Source organism: Pelecanus crispus, chromosome 1, assembly GCF_030463565.1.
Source record: "Pelecanus crispus isolate bPelCri1 chromosome 1, bPelCri1.pri, whole genome shotgun sequence".
In the NCBI taxonomy this organism is placed as follows: domain Eukaryota; kingdom Metazoa; phylum Chordata; class Aves; order Pelecaniformes; family Pelecanidae; genus Pelecanus; species Pelecanus crispus.
This window is the reverse complement of record NC_134643.1, coordinates 101,119,544-101,131,018: the sequence shown is the minus strand read 5'-3', so window position 1 is coordinate 101,131,018 and position 11,475 is coordinate 101,119,544. Positions and strand designations below refer to the sequence as shown.

Sequence of the window (11,475 nt, the reverse complement as noted above, 5' to 3'; positions counted from 1 at the left end):
CAACTTATCTTAAAATTAAGGGGGGGGGGGGGGGGGGGGGGGGAGGGGCTGGGGGTGGTGGTGTCATTCAGACTAACAGAAAATTACTTTTAGCAAATGTGAAAAAATAGAAAGGTAATACAAGACTTCCCTGTACCTCCAGCCCTCCGCCCTCCTTGCAGAAACTGTGGGTCTCAAATGCTTTTGCTGTTTCTGTAAACTATATTCCCGTGCCATAAGTTGATCTTTTTCATTTCAAGTGGAAACTTTATTTTTTTTCAAGTGTCCATAACACAGATTACCGGGTTTGGACATGAACTAGTATAGACTAGAGGAAGAAAAATAAATAGAAATGGCCACAATACCCTGTTTTTAAATCTGGTTTGCTGTGTGTTCATTCATTCTTCTTAACAAAAAATTCATAAGCATTTGAGAAGGTGGAGTGAGTTTTTATCTCTGCCAACCAAATAATCCTTGGGTTTAGGAGTCTGTCTGTTTCTCTAAACCTTCTTTCAAAGTGATTTTGTTATACTGCAGTGCTTATGCTAATATATAGCTATGGAGTCTACAAATAACATTAGCTGGCAAACAAAATAAGGCATCCAGACCCAAGCAATTCTTTTCACAACATCAGCTCACAGACCAGTAATATTCTGGAAGGAACTATTTGTGAAGTATGAATTCGTATGAATTAATAGGCAAAAATAATGGCAACAGTAAGCATTTGTAGGAACTAAAGAGCTTGTATGAAGTAGTGTGATTGCCATCTCATTTCTCACATTCTTCTACATCCTTAAAGTTACTGTAAAGTTATGTAAGGAATTTGTAACTTTCAAGAACTAATATTCAAAAGCTTGCTGAACTCCATTTAGCAGGACGTGGCATCAAGACAAAGTAATTAACTATTTGCAAAACATTAATAACCATCCATCTCTAGCTACAGTTTCCAAAAGTCTGGAACAGCACCTGAGGGAGGCTCCAACCTGTTTCTGTGTTGTGGTATTGTCTACAACGGAATAAAACGCAGGTAACAGCTCCACTGGATTTAACATCTTCATACCCCACTTTTGTTTGTACCATTTCATCATAGACATTATCATATGGGTAATGCTATGAAAGTGAGATTGTTTCAGGATTTAGTAAAAACTCAACATCTCAAATGTTCAAGAGGTTATGAGGATCATGAATACGCCAAAGAAAATGGTGAGAAAAGGCTTACTTTGTAATAAAAATACTTAACACCTTCCCCCTCCACCCTCCACACCTCCCCCAGATTTCTCAGCAAACACCAATCTCATGCAGTATCTGTTTAACACACCTTCTGCTTTGGCTACACCTTGCTTTCTGTAGTATATTGCCAAAAGGTCACTAAGTGCAACTGAAACGTATTTTTGCTTCAATAAAGGAGCAAGTCCTTGTATTAGAGATTCAAGATTTCCACATCTGACATGCTGACTTTTACCTCAATGACTTCTAATCAAAAAGGCACATATCTAGGATCTCACTGCCAGTTGTCAATCTGCATAGCACCAAGAGTTGTGAATATCATGAATATCACCACTTTGAGCACAACTAATTACATACATAAAACTCAGTCACCTCCCAGATTTTCCCACCTCTGTTTGAGAGCTCCATTTTGCTGGACTCATGATTCCAAATATTAACTGATACAGCTGAATTGCATGTGAACCCATTTGAAACAGTCTCAAACCCATCTGGGATCAGAAGCACTTGCTTGGAAGCCACTACAATCCCCTCTTCTCTATAAATACAAGAGCTGAAAGAATTAGTAAAAGGTAATGTTCTTAGGATGCTATTCTAAATAAAATAACCATATTTTTCTTAGGATGTAGAAAAACCCTCTTGAAGTAGCAAAAGGTTGCTACTTCAACCTTTTATTTTATACCAGTGACACTCAACTTTGAAAAGAAAATGAAAACATCTCTGCAGGAAGAAAACCATTATCTGAGATCTCCTTCAAAATTCTACAAAGTTGCATGCTGCTTTGCAGAAACAAGTATCATTACTCTACATGGTATGCCCAGCTACATACCCTACAAAAGCACCGCTAAATGACATTTCAGCCTTTTGCTAATTTGTGTTTAAGAACAGCACAATGCTCTATATGGAGCTAGTAGCCTTATTAATGATATTTGACACTTCCTGTAGCATAAGTCCCTATTTCAGTTGGTTATAACTTCGCATGTTTTAAATGTTGAGGCTGAACTTTATACTTACGCTTAAAGTTAGAGATAAAAATAGTGTGCCATTTTTCACAACCAGGAGAAAAGACTCATTATTTTTCTTTTATTAAAACCGATCATCATCTTTTTTTTTTTTTTTTCTTTTTTTTTTCTTTTTTTTTTTTTTCAAGACAAGTTAGTGTCTCCAGGGTTTAGGACAATAGCTGAAGACCTGTGGACTTTATGTCTACCTGTGAGAGCTGTCTCCCTTGTCATCTCTGCAGAAAGAGATAGAAAAGCCAAATCTCTAAAAATTTCTGTTTCAAATCTGCAGAAGATCCTTAATAGCAGGTAGCTCTCTTTTCTGAAGGTTTTATGTATGTTTAACCCTCTCCTCCTTCACCTGAAAAGTTGTGGGATAACAGAATCTTAACCTTTTGCTAAATTGGGTCCCGCCTCATTCAGTTCACAACAGAGCCATTTAAGAATGAATCAGGATTATGTATCAAGAGACTGTTGTTCGTACAAGTCCTGGATATTCGTCAATCACCTTAGAAGGTCTGAAGTCAAGGTTGCAGGAAGATGCTTAAAAAGGAGGGATTATTTAATGGGTAGGGAAGTTAAACAGTACTCCAGTAAACCACTAGTGCTGCTCCCCAACACTTCTGCTTAACACTAGTAAGTTACTGAAAACAAATTTCTCACAGGTTACTCACTAATAAATATTCGTGGTTCTCTGCCAAGATACCTGGGAATGCTTTTGCATAAATTCTGTAATGAAAATATTAGAAGTAGGGTTTGACTGTAAGAAGTATCCCGTATGGTAAGTAGCCTAAAGATTCATGCCTTAAATTAGCCACCCAAACTTAGCAGATCCTTGGGCTTCAGTCCCTTGGGCCTATAAAAAGGGATATTAATAGCAACCAGTCTCAGCTAGGAGTTAATTTCATGACTGCAGAACATCCAGATTCTGTGTTGAGTCATTCCTAATAAAGTCCCTCAATAAATTAACAATTTTGCATTCAACACAAGGATCAAGGAGGTGGAGATGTGAAGACAATATTAAATAAAACACTCATTGAACAAAGCTGGGTTCTTGGACAGAGAAAAAAATAACACAATCTTTAATTACATTATTTCACATTTTATTATAACAAACATGTGCAAAGGTGATGAATTGAGGTCACACAGGCAAACATAATTCTGGCACTTCCCAATTTCAACATATTTGACTTTGCAACCTTAAAATTCTTTTAGTGTAGGATTTTTGGATGCAGTACAGTATATATTTGTAAGAGAGCCAAAACCAGCTGCATGAATAATGCAAAACCCTTGCATGCCACAAATTTACCTAAATTTGTCTTTTTATCCAGATCAGGAAAGACAGCAAATATGCAAGTGCTTATTTTGGGGGTTGGGGATTCATTTGTTTACAGTAATTTAGATATCAGTGTCAGAATGTGTTAAATCGCTCTGTTCTGTAATTTCCACTAAAAATTCATCACTCAGAGAAAACATTTTCCAGACAGTGTGAAAGGGTTCCATGAGCACGAAAAGTGACTGGACTGACTGAAGTTACCCTTGCAAGCTTTTAAGGAAGATCCAGATCCATAGTAAGTCACTGGGTGAGGAGGAGGAAGACCAGAGGGGGGAAAAAAGGATGAAAAGACTGTTTCCAAGTGATTAGAGGAAAAGACAAGGAACTGAGACTCGAGAGACATCCTATGAACAGTGGAAGCACAAGCAAAATTCATCCTGATGATTTTATTCTGGCTGTCACTTCTTGAAATATTTCAGCTTGCAGAGTGTATAAGACATTTCATCCTTGCAGACTTCAGAAGTTGAGAGTAGGGAGCATCTTCTAAGACCTAGACTTAGGATCTATCCAATATCCTGTCCAAATTTCAATGTCTTACACATGCAAAGATGTTTAACTATTTGCAGAGCTGAATTTTATCTATTTAAGGACACCCTATAACTTACACTACTGCAGTGGTTTCAGGACTTTAGTGCAGTTATGCAGCAATACACTGTGCTTTACATTCCATTTTCCTTGAGTTTATGAGTCAGTTGACACTGTTCCATCCAGTGTAGGATGCTTGCGTTAATGATGGGTTAAGAGGGACATGCCCAGCACCCATTTAGTTGGGTTGGGCAAGTTTGGTGCCAGGCTAGCTCCTGAGGTATGTAGGAAGAAAAGGAGTCAGGAGAAGGACGCTTCCAAAAAAGTCACTTTGTAATGAGATATAAAGGTTTATAGGAAACTTGGCATGTCCTTACTGGCCACAGCAGGGATTTGGACTTAACGACCTAAGTGATGTTGCTCCGTAAAGTCAGACAAAAACTTGGCCACAGCTACCATACACATTATTGAGATAACTTATGCTCTAGTCTACAATACAAATAGACCTTACATCACCTTAGCAGTTATTATTTTTTAAAGTCTAGGAAATGAAATGCAAAAGCCACTCAATGCAACTCTTAAGTATGAAAAACTAGGCTCTAAATTAGTTAAATATTTAAGCACATGCACAAGCGCTTACATTAAAGTTGTTGTTCAATTTATGTGCTACTTGCTGGACTAGTTCCATAAATCAACAGGAGTCAGAAAATGCAAAAGTTTACATTCTAGCAGCGACATGATTTTGGCACTCATAGGACTTTCTATTTCCATTTTCTCATTAAACGTATTGCTTAATATGTATAAGGGGGCTTAGTCAACCATATTCCTTGTCAAACTAATATAAGCATTCACTATCACTAATGCTGTCTGCACTGGTGTGTAAATTTCCTTTTTATATACATCCTTTAAATATTTGCGTCATAAGATTTTGTAAGTTTGCTTGCACACAGGCAAAAAGCAGCACATATTTTTAAATACTACCACATTTAGTACTCCTTTAAATCCTCTTTGTTTGTAACAGAACTACATTCTCCATTGTTGCGGTTTAACCCCAGCCAGCACGTAAGCACCACGCAGCCGCTCGCTCACTCCCCCTGCCCTGAAGGGATGGGGGAGAGAATTGGAAGAATAAGAGTGAGAAAAATGCCTGTGTTGAGATAAGAACAGTTTAATAATTGAAATAAAATAAAGTAAAATAGTAGTAGTAATAATAATATACAAAGCAAGTGATGCACAATGCAATTGCTCACCACCTGCCGACCGATACCCAGACAGTTCCCAAGCAGCGATCGCTGATACACTGCCAACTCCCCGCAGCTTATATACTGAGCATGATGTCATATGGTATGGAATCGCCCTTTGGCCAGTTTGGGTCAACTGTCCTGGCTGTGCCCCCTCCCAGTTTCTTGTGCTCCTGGCAGAGCATGGGAAGCTGAAAAGTCCTTGACTAACATAAGCAGTACTTAGCAAAAACTAAAATGTCAGTGTGTTATCAACATTCTTCTCCTACTAAATCCAAAACACAGCACTATGCCTGCTACTAGGAAGAAAATTAACTCTATCCCAGCCAAAACCAGGACATCCATTTAACCGGCCATTGGATGAGGACCACACACAGCATATTTTTGTCACGAAGGATCCCAAAACAAACTGTAAACTAACAGAGGTGGTGGAGTCACCATCCCTGGAAGTGTTCAAAAAGCGGGTAGATGTGGCACTTCGGGACATGGTTTAGTCTAGTGTACCCTTGATTGGTTTAGTGTGGACTTGGTAGTGTAGGTTAATGGTTGGACTGGATGATCTTAAAGGTCTTTTCCAACCTAAACGATTCTATGAGTCTATGATCTACAATTCAGCAGGAGTATTTTGATAAACTCCTCTGAAATGCAATCACCTGTGGCTTGAAATGCAGCCATTGTTTACCAGTACATGAATACCACTTTACAATTTGTAGCAAGTGGTGAAAAAAGTGTACTTTTCCTAATAACCAAAGATGCAGTGGAAAATTAAGTAAGTAATACATCATTAACAGATCTGGAGTTCAGCCAAGGCAGAGAAGTTAATCTCATTACTTTTCTCATGAGCCCCAAAAAATACAAAGTGACCTGAGGACATCCTCAGTTTTATGTATTACCCAAAGGAGAGCAACTCTAAACATCACAGTACCCCAGAAGAACCTGTGGTTAGTATATTTTTATAAAGACAAATACAAAATTTCATTCTCCAGTCTTTGTTTGGCATAACCTCCCAAAAAAGCATGGAAGACTTTTTTAAAGATCCCAAGAAGATGTACTTGCCCAACTCTTACCAAGAATATTGAAGACAAGCATTAAAATTCCCTGTGAGGTTATAATTATCCCCCTCAGCCCAGGATGTACACCTTTGGGTTGCATAGTGTCTAAGTTTTCTTTCAAAACTGAAATAAACATTAAAAATAAGTGGTTTTGTTACAATTCCTGACTGGAATAACACATCTTCTGAATATTTATTTGTTCACTGTTTTTAAGACCCTCAGGTTGTGCAATAGGCACTTTCTCACATTTGCTGCATCTCAACAGTAACTTCCAGCATAGGGGGTGGTAGCTGCCCCAAAGGTAAAAGTAAATTCTCTTCAGCAGAGAAGACTGGTTTTCTACACAAAAGAGGAGAAAAAGGTGAACATAAGCTTTAATTCCATCACAAGTGAAGTGTGTAACTTCCTAGCAACCTATTGTGCTACTTCCTCAATTAAGCATGCCTTCAATATTCAGGAGAGGCTAAAAGAGATGTGTACTCATCAACTATTGCATTCATATTCTTATGTTCTTATTCACCTTTCTACAGCAGCTTCCAGCACCAATGCACTGCACAAGACCACTGCCTCTTATGTTCATGAGATCAAAAAAAGAAAATGATTTGACAAAACAAAGCAAAGCTAAGAGTTGGAAGAGAAAGGACTGCATGTGAATAAGGAAGGAACACTAACAACTGTGGAAAAGCTGATCCTGGTATCGAAAAGACAGAATCAGAAACTCACAGTAGATATTTTTGAAAAAATACCTGCAGACTTCTAAAAGCATGGATGTATTGAAACTGAAACCAGAAAATGAAAATCCCAGCTGAAGACTGGGCTGGTTTTTGGTGTCTATTTATCATACTTTCAGCAAAAACATAAAGCAGATTTGTACTGTGTTTCAATAGGGCACTTGTATGAAAAAGTTGCAATTAAACACAGTCAAATGGCAGAGTGAAGAATTCTGAAGTCAAAAGGTGCAGCATTCCAACCTCAGCAAAGACAGATAAACAAGTCTTCACAGTGCGATTTTTATAGAATCATAGAATCATTTTGGTTGGAAAAGACCTTTAAGATCATCCAGTCCAACCATTAACCTAGCACCACCAAGTCCACCACTAAACCAATTAAGGGTAGAGTAATAATTAATTTCATCTTTCCTGGCTTGGTGGCTGGATTATTTTTTAATAAAACTAGGAATGATTAAGAATGGAAAGGACCTCTAAGATTATCAACCCAACACCACCATGCCCACTAAACCATGTCCCAAAGTGCCACGTCTACAAGTTTTTTGAACACCTCCAGGGATGGTGACGCCACCACCTCTGGGCAGCCTGTTCCAATGCCTGACCAATCTTTCCGTGAAGAAATTTTTCCTCCTCTGATGCAACTTGAGGCCATCTTTTCTCGTCCTATCGCTAACTACTTGGGAAAAGAGACCTACACCCACCTGACCAGAAGCTCCTCCTTTCCGGTAGTTGTGGAGAGCAATAAGATCTCCCCTCAGCCTCCTTTTACTCCAGGATAAAAAAACGAGTTCCCTCAGTCGCTCCTCATAAAACTTCTTTTTCAGACCTTTCACAGCACACTGGCCCGTACGGGGATCGAACCCGCGACCTTGGCGTTATTAGCACCACGCTCTAACCAACTGAGCTAACCGGCCATGCTGGCAGCTTTTTCCATCCCATTTGGAATGTGGATAGTTTTACTCCTTCTCTCTTTCTGCTATTAAGTAACAGAGGCAGTGTTACACTCTCGGTTTGGTCAATCAGAAGGCCATATAGTTCACGAAAGCTCTAGGTCACATTAGTTCAAGCATTTGTTTCCTTTTCCCCATTAGCCTGCCAGCCTGGGAGATGCCAAATTGTGGAAATCCCAGAAAGTACCCAATCTTTTGCAGAATCAGGTCTACAAAAAAATAAGAAACTTCTGACAGAAGTACATGCAGCATCAGTTTGCGTATAAGCTACATACTTTACATTTTCTTTTCATCTCCATTACTAATGGTCATGGAGGCAATCATCCCAAAGCCCTTAATTCTATTTGGAGTTCCTTAAAGATATTATTATTTTCCAGGGAGAGCCTGGGAAACTGCAGTGCATCAAAGTCTGACTGAAGCAGTTGTGTTAATGTTTGCTATGTAGTGATATACAAGTTTATGTATTACAGTGCATTAGCACTGAATAATCAAATACTTTCAACTCACCTCCAGAAAAATCTATAGGAAACTCATACAGATTCTAATGAGAAAGAAATTAAATTCTAAAGCAACATGATAAAGTGCCACAGGAATATTTTGAAAATGTTGTGGCATTTACTATCTTCTTTACAGGATTTCTGTACAGTTTTTTTAAATCAATCAGCTTTACACTCCCATCAGCAGATTGTATAGGAAAATTGAAAAGTCCTAAAGAAATCTCTTTATCAACTTCTCACTTATGTAAGGATAAAGTCTGAAGCAAGAGAAGAATATTTTTCTGTTTGAATCAATAGCCTCCTAGGGAAGACCAATGCTATTAATGAGAGGTACTCCATCCAACAAGAAAAGTACAAAGTCAAGCACATGCACAAGTCCCAGAACTGTTGTACATATTGTTTATGTACAGATGACAGCCCAGCAGCAGCTGAAGTTAAAGAATCTGGAGCACCCACGTGCATCGTCTTCCAAGAGAAACAGCAGGAACTCTCCTGATTCCGGTGCTTAAAAAAAGGGATGCTTCTCCTTTCAGCAGAGAGTTTCAAGGATAATAGCTGTGGAGGAGCCCTGCACGGTCTTAGAGGAACTTCATGAAACTAAGAGCAAGGCATTAAAGACAGTGAACATTTGTACTACTCTCTACAAGCTAAATACAGCACTTATAGCTTAGTCTTTGCACAATTAATTCTGTCAACGGTCCTATTAGATAGATGTTACTATCATTGTTTTGCAGAAGGAAAAACTGAAGTTGAAGAGTTAACTGAAGATTTCCCCATAGGCACAAAAATAGCTAAGAATTTAGATCTCCAAAGGAGGTAGCTCTGAATCACCAAACTATACCCTTTCCATACAGCTCATTTGCTATCGATGCAAGGCTGCAGAAAGGAACAGACATATTCCTGGCCTTCAGATTTGCAGGACAAGCCAGAGCTGTAACATAAAGTATACATGGGCTGAAGCCAGAATTTTGCATGTAAGCTCTGATACCAGATCTGGGTTCAAATGACACTGATCTCCAGATAAAAACCAATAAACATACAAATCTGTAGTCATAAGAACACAGATGGAGGCTGTCCGTATGTTTTTATGGCATACACAGGGGAAAATCCAATCATTCAATATGCACTTTTTCCTCTTCATTGACACAATAATTAAATTCCCTGAGAACATACTCAACAGCTTATAAGAGAAGGAAGCATTGGGAAGTTGGAAATACTGGCTTATTTAATAAGCAAGGGAAGTGAGAACTGCTGCGATTTATAGAATTTACATGATGACAGAGCAAATCTCAACCACAGCATGTTAACCCATAGACACTCTGTAAAGACTAAGGACACAGGATGAACAGTATATGACATTTCATTTCTAGATCACTGGACTAGCTTATTGAGTGAGCCCAAGGTGACAGAATTATTTTTGCTACTTACAGAGAAGCAAAGCTTTTAATAAGAGTCCAGACATTGAAATAAGGAGTTTTTCTCCCAGGTTTATTGCTAACGTTTAAAATAATGCTTCCATTAAAAAAGTATTTTCACACTTGATCAGTTTAAGGGGTTCATTATTTTCATGCTGTGCAATTATGTAGACTTCTAGTAAGTATTCTCTGCCTCTGTACACTAGACCCAAGTGCTAATTTTGGTATTTGCTTGATGCTCACAAAGTGATAATGGTATTTGGAAGGAAGTCTTTTATTGAGCTGTGTAAAAATTGACAGTCTCACTTCACATGCATTTATGTGAAAAAAATATTCAATAAGCATCTCTGGTTTTTTCGCCCACGTCAGGTTAAGACTTTCAAATGAAAGCCAGCAATCTTCATATATTTTAACACATTTAAAATGTCCCTACAGTTCAAATACAATATATCTCTACAAAGAATATAGTTTTATTAACTACAAAGAAAAAATAAACCTATCTTTATGACTCCCCAACTTGTGGGTCTTCAAAGCCATCCAAACTGATTTTTGTATTACTGCAAAGCTAATTTATATGTATTCATAAACTTATGTTACCTTATGCAGTATGATATGACCATTAACATAATACACAGTAGTACATAGGGGTTATTTACTACATACCTAATCTTGCCTAAATGTTTTATATACTATCTGGGAAAGTTTAACTATGAATAATTCCTCCCAAATGTATTTTTCCCTTTTCTTTTGCTATAAGATTCAATGGGCATTTTCTAAGGAGTTCTAGATGAACACAATTCTAACATTTCTGCACATTGTTTGCTCTTGAAAAAACAAATGAATAATGACATTCCATATGTGCCAGATGCAAGTCTGTTACTATTCTTTCAACTTATATGTCCACAAAAAATCAATCTGAAAGGATAGTACTTGTGCAAAATATAAGCATGCTTCACTAGCTAAAACCCATAATGAGCTTTTTCTTTTTCTTTTTTTTTTTGGTAACTGAAAACCATTGTTTTTTTCCATGCCTTTGTCTTTTTTACCATGAGCTTGTTAATGAGCGTGTAAATGAAATCTTAATGTTGACTAAAATGCAGGAAGGAGAAGATGCACAAAAGCACATTTGGGAAAAGCACATTTGGAGTAATGAGTATGTGAAGAGTCTGCAGTGCTGGCCTTAGGAGGATAACTTAGAGTGTTAAAATCAAATGAAGTATTGCCCTCAGCTAACAGTTCTTCCCCAGAGAGAAATATTTCTTAAGGGAAACATCCACCTTTAGAAAACAAACCGTTCTTTCACTTTTTTTTTTTTTTTAAAAAAAAGTTTCCTAACTAGCTATTACAAATAGCAGCTTATTTAGCATCTCTGTAAAGCTTAGAGAAAAATACACTGTTTTAAAAAGAACATTAAGACCACAATGGCTGGGTACTCACAGTTAAGAAGCACCATTTTAAAACTGCTGTACATCCTCTAGCTCTTTTATACATATTGCATTATGATGCAATCTTTAGTAAACACAATCA

General features: G+C 37.7%; 1 non-coding gene across 1 annotated transcript; it reads right to left on the bottom strand.

The window, feature by feature from the left end:
* Positions 1-7,926: 7,926 nt before the first annotated feature.
* On the bottom strand, positions 7,927-8,000 carry TRNAI-AAU (transfer RNA isoleucine (anticodon AAU)). The gene has a single exon. It is a non-coding gene; the product is annotated as a tRNA-Ile (tRNA).
* Between the last annotated feature and the right edge of the window lie 3,475 nt (positions 8,001-11,475).